This window comes from Physeter macrocephalus, chromosome 18, assembly GCF_002837175.3.
Source record: "Physeter macrocephalus isolate SW-GA chromosome 18, ASM283717v5, whole genome shotgun sequence".
NCBI lineage: Eukaryota > Metazoa > Chordata > Mammalia > Artiodactyla > Physeteridae > Physeter > Physeter macrocephalus.
In genome coordinates this window covers 20,260,178-20,266,050 of record NC_041231.1, presented here as the reverse complement: position 1 = coordinate 20,266,050, position 5,873 = coordinate 20,260,178, and the positions used below count along the sequence as shown (strand labels likewise).

Below are 5,873 nucleotides of genomic sequence, written 5' to 3'. Positions count from 1 at the left end.
GGTGGCGCAGTGGTTAAGAATCTGCCTGCCAATGCAGGTGATACGGATTCGAGCCCTGGTCCGGGAAGATCCCACATGACGCAGAGCAACTAAGCCTGAGCGCTACTAAGCCCGTGTGCCACAATTACTGAGCCTGCGCTCTAGAGCCCGACATCCACAACTACTGAGCCTGCATGCCACAACTACTGAAATCCACACACCTAGAGCCCATGCTCTGCAACAAGAGAAGACACTGCAGTGAGAAGCCCACGCACCACAACGAAGAGTAGCCCTGGCTCGCTGTAACAAGAGAAAGCCCGCGTGCAGCAACGAAGACCCAATGCAGCCAAAAATAAATAAATAAATTTATTTTTTAAAAAAGTAGCAAATGATTAATAGGATTCCATTAAAAGGTCAGTTACCTTTTAGAATTATGGTTCTCAAACTTTAATATGCATGCAGGTCACCTAAGAATCACCTTCAAATGCAGTGTGGGACTTGACATTGTGCATCTCTAACTAGCTCTCAGGGGATGTCTGCCATGCTGGGGTCTGCAGACCACACTTTGAGCAGCTGTGCCAATAGAACTCTCTGGGACAATGAATATTCTGTATCTGTGCTGTCAGATAGGTAGCTACCAGCCACATGTGGCTTTTAAGCACTTGAAATGTAAATAGTGTGACTGAGAAATTGAACTTCTAATTTTATTACATTTAAAAATAAATAGACGTGTGGCTAGTGGCTACCTGACTGGAGATTGCAGCTCTAGGATAAGACTAATGTCAACTATAACACTGCCAGTGTCCCCTCCCCAGTTAAAGCCTCCAAGAGGTTCCCTTTGTATTTGTAGAATAAAGCAGGAGCTAGTCTACAAGACTCAGCTGTCACCTCAATGGCTTCTCACAATCTGCTTCCCCTTCCCTGTTGCTATCACGCCCTGGGCTTTGCGCATTAGTCCTTCTCTCTCCAAGCTCCTTTACCCCCTTGTGATTTATGACATCATTTTCCTCTTGGCTGGAACACAACCCCCTTTTCCCCTCTTCATGAGTTCATTTATACTCAGCTTTGGGTGTCAGTTCAGAGATGCCTTCCTTGAAATTCCTGCCCAATTGTCTGTATTTCTGAATTTCTCTCCTTCATAGCCCGGATCCCAGTTGAGAGTCTGTGCTTGTTTGTATGGTGGTTGTTTACAAATATCTGGCTCCTCACTAGGCTGAAATTTTATGAGGACAGGGATTATATCTCTTTCTGTTTATAATTATATTCCCAGAAATCAGTGTAGGAAATGGCACCTAGTAGAGGCTGAACATTTATTTGTTCAATGATGTTTAATGTATATATAATACACACACAAATTACTTGGGGGTACTTGTTAAAAATGCAAATCCTTTTGTCCTATCCCCTCAAATTTCAGTTCACTAAAAGGACAGGATGACGGGTAGTGGTCCCCATTTTTTAACAAGCACTCAAGCTGCCTGTGATGCAGTTGTTGTCTCTGGGTTCTATTTTGAGAAACAGTGTTCTAGGTAGTCCTAGAGGACAGCTAAGTTTAAGTGTATTTTTGTTTTCTTTTGGTGAGAGGGGCAGTGAACAGTAGTTTTGTCACTCCCTTTCAAGAATTAAAGGAGGAGCCCTCCTCCCTCCCTCATATGACATACTTAAGCAAAGCTAGAGCAGAGCTGAGCACAGCTAGAAAGTATTGCTCTCGTAATACAGCCCTGTGGAGTTTCATAAGGCATCCAGCAAGCAACTCATATCCCAATAAAAGAAATTATATTAAAGGGCAGTATGTATAGGGTGGCAAAAGAACACAGTATTCCAGTGAATTGAACACAGTTATGATGTAGTTGCTCGAAAACTGCTGCTATTAATAGTATACTAGCAAGTTGTGCTATAATATTTATTTAAAATAAAAAGGTAACATGCCCAAGTTAAAGGGAAAACACACTGGCTAGCAAAGGTTATTTGCTTTACAGATGCAAATCATTAGTGTGGAGCTGGAAACTGAGTGAAGGTGACGAAAATAATAAAGGAAAATCCAACATATTTGGACACTGAGCCAACAGGAAGGTGGCCCATCTCATGTTGAAGGTGAGATGAGAAATGAAAACCTCACTATTCTACCTTCTTGCCTGGATTCCTCTGGCGAAAAAAAGATAATCTTAGAAGAACTAGAATTCACTTTTTTTCAGAAGGAGGTAGGGACCATCAGAGAAACGTGATCCTGTTGATATGAAAGTGCTTCCTTCTTTGGTTTGTACAGTTCATTCAATCGATACATATTCAGTAGGAGCATAGCATAGTGATCAAGAATATTCTGTCTGGAGCCAGACTGCCTGGGTTCAAATTCTTTCACAACTTACTAGAATTACCAGTTGGGAAGATTGCTTATGTATTTGAACGCCCCAACTTTCTTATCTATAAAATGGAGATCATAATAATAATCTCTATTCCATGGGTTGTGGCAGGAGCAAATGATTAATATATTTTAAAAGCTTAGGACAGTGATGGCATTCTAGGTTCTATATTCGTGTTAATTTTTTGTGTATACGGGTGTATTTTGTAGTGCAGTTTTGTTTGAGGAAACTTCAGGGTGAAAACCTACCTTTGCAGAATTTACAATCTAGTGAGAGGAGATGAGACAGTACACAATAAACATAATATATCAGTAAATTATAATAATAACAGTAATAACCAGTAAGTAATAGAGTATGCTATGAAATACAAATGGACTGTGGAAAAAATAACATTAAAAAAAGAGCTGGGGACTTCCCTGGTGGTCCAGTGGTTAAGAGTTCACCTTCCGATGCAGGGGGTGCGGGTTCAATCCCTGGTTGGGGAGCTAAGATCACACATGCCCCATGGCCAAAAACCCAAAACATAAAATAAATAGAAGCAATACTGTAACAAATTCAGTAAAGACTTAAAAAAAAAAAAAGAGCAGAGTTTGGGCCCTGAGAATAGTTATTGTTATTCCCCAAAGGACAGAAAGGTTCAGCAGCTTTCCCAAGGTCACAGAGCTAGTATGTGAATTCTGACTCCAGAGACCATGACCACAGTCACCTGATAGGTCATGGTGCATCCCACAGAACTTTGCCATTTGGAGGAGGAGGTGGAATGAACCATGCACGTCAGGAGAGGAAGGACTGCAGGCCAAGTGGACAGCTACTACAAAGGCATTAACTTGGGTCCATCATGGCATGTTGGAGGAATTGCAGTGGATTTGTTGCGACCAGAGTAAAGTTAAGGAGTGGGAGGTAGTTGGGTCAGATAGATAATGAGAGGATGCAATTCATGTAGACCACTGTAAGAATTTGGCTCTTACTTAAAGTGAGATGTATGTTTATTGAAAGTTTTTTTTTTTTTAACAAATGACTGTCATACAAAAATATCAAATATAGTAAGTGTATATTAAAAAAACAAGAAGCAGATGATTATATATACAATATAATTCTAGAAAATAAATTCTGGAGAGAAATACAATACACTGTTAACAGTAATAACTATCTTGTGTTTGGAACATGGCAGGATTTTATTTCCTTAATACCTTTCAGTATTTTCCAAATAATATAAAATGATATGCATCATATAGTCAGAGAAATAGAATATTATTTTCTAAAATATAGGTGGCTGCTAAGCAACCAGAAGTGAAATACTAACATCTGATAATATAATTATCAGGTACTTGGCCACTTTACTGATGGTCGCCAAAGAAAACTTTTCACTGTGTCGAGGCAAGCTGATTAAGTTTTCTTTACTCAATTACAGAAAAAACACTTCACCTATATTATCTAGAAAAATAGGTTTATGTAGAATTGACTTTAGGACAGATATAATTTATTCTCTCCGTCATCTGAGGTGTTTTTGTGTCGTGTTTATAAACCTGGTATTAAATTTGTTCATTTAAAATTTAGTAGAGTTTTAGATAGTCTTTTCTTTTCAAGTTAACAAACTGTAATTGTTTTCCCAAAGATACATTGTTTTTTTCACACACATCATACACTGTAACCAAAAAAAGCAGTGTACATGAAATAAGGGAAAATAAATTAAAAATCCATAGCAAAGGTAAGGAGGCTCTAGTCTGGAGCACAGCTGAGTTTCCAGCAATATAATGAGGCTCGAAAGTTTCTTTTATAAGAATGCCTGCTAGCAAAGGTTCCAGCCAGGTGGTTGGTTGGTCTGTAAGTCAGTCCTGAGTACTTGAAACAGTTCTGTGTTTGTTCTTTTTTTCCTTAGCGTTTAGAATAGCCATCATTGTCCTGCAATAGGCAGAGCTATCATGTCCAGGAAAAGGGAGGGAGGGAACCACAAAGGCAGCGGGACATCCAAATACAGCACTCAATGGTAATTGGTCCAGTGATGCCTGGGGAAGGAGGAAGGGGATGGCACTCCCGGGTTAGCCATCTTCCTTCGGGGGTGTGTACCAGCCGGTTTTTTCGTGGATCTGCACCAAGGACTTGTAGGCCTGCTGTGCTCTTGTTGGGCTGTATTGAGATTTGCTGGCTCCAAACTGCACTCATGCTTTTCCCTTCACCCGTGTGGCACTGATCTGCATGATCACTGACTCTGTTGAGTAGGCACTGCTCCAGCCCTGCTTGGTGAGAAGTTCCATGCAGATGGCACCTCCGCCCAGAACATACCCTCGGAGAGGACTGGAGACACAACCCTGACAAACGGCACGTCAAAGGGAAAGTTATCTTTAAAAGAAAAGTTAAGTAGGATGAAGTCGGCTCCTTTCTCTGAGGATCTGGAGATGGTTGTGCAAAGTGCTGTCCTGGTCAACTATGAGGAGTTTGATATTCCAATCATACAGGCTGTCATTCACGAGTTCGACTGTATAGTTTCCGCCTTTGAAACTCAGTGATCGGTATATATCCCTGAGCTCCTTCATCAGCTGGTCAGTAGCCTGCGCCGAGCCAGACACCGCACCATTTAAGTAATCTTGCCTCTGGTTCTTTTTAATTTTCTCTGGTATGGCCAAGTTTTCTTTTCTGATGCCATCATCTTCAGATTTCTTGCCCTCAGCTGGCGCTTCTTCTTTCATTTCATAGTGATCTAGGTCTTCTGTGTCCTCAGACATCTCTTCATCACCTTCCGAAGATACATCTTCCTGTGTACACTGCTTTTCTGGCAAAGGCTGATCCAGCATCTCCACATCTGGATGCTGAGGGAGGTTATAGAGTTTACACAGGTCGGAGATGATCCTCTTCAGATGTTGCAATAGCAGAGTATTCCCTTTCTTTATGTCCACCAGCCTCTCCAAGACAGCAGCCAACTTAGGGTCATCGAACTCCGCTGACCAGATGGGGGGCACAGCTGGATATCACTCCGTGATGTTGCAGTGGATGCGGACGGGATCCCCAGGCACCGACCCCTGTGGGGAGAGATGCAGTCCGGGCGCGGCCCTCGTCCCGGCCCCTCTGGCCTCAGCCAGCGGGAAACCGCATCTCAGCTGGTCCAGGCAGGTGCTGGCAATGCGGAAGCGCTCGTAGCCGTGTGGGAGAAGGAACTGGAGCAGCTTCAGCTCCCCACTCAGGCAGGGCCCCGGCCCCGGGCCCCGCCCCCCATCCCGGGACTATCCCCCGCCCCCACTGCCACCTCCCCCAACACACAGAGCTGCTGACCGGGCCCCGGCTGCTGCTGCTGCCCCAGGGCCGGCGGGCAGGAGCCTCTGGCCTCCGCTCCAGGCTCCACTGCCGCCCCCGCCGTCCGCACTTCCTGATCCCCCCTTCGCCAAGATGGCGCCACCGCCACCTCCGGGACAGGGCCCCCCGCTCCCCACCCCAGGCTCCCCCCCGCCACTTCGCTCGCAGGCCCTCCCCGCCCCCCCGCTCGCAGGCCACCCCCCAGCCGCCAGGAGCCCGGCACCCCGCCTCCTCCCCGGCAGCCCCGCG

At 44.4% G+C, this 5,873-nt stretch overlaps 1 pseudogene; it reads right to left on the bottom strand.

Moving 5' to 3' along the window:
- Window positions 1-4,336: 4,336 nt before the first annotated feature.
- LOC102985000 (ubiquitin-conjugating enzyme E2 Q1-like) overlaps window positions 4,337-5,873 on the bottom strand; it is a 4,994-nt pseudogene continuing 3,457 nt past the window's right edge.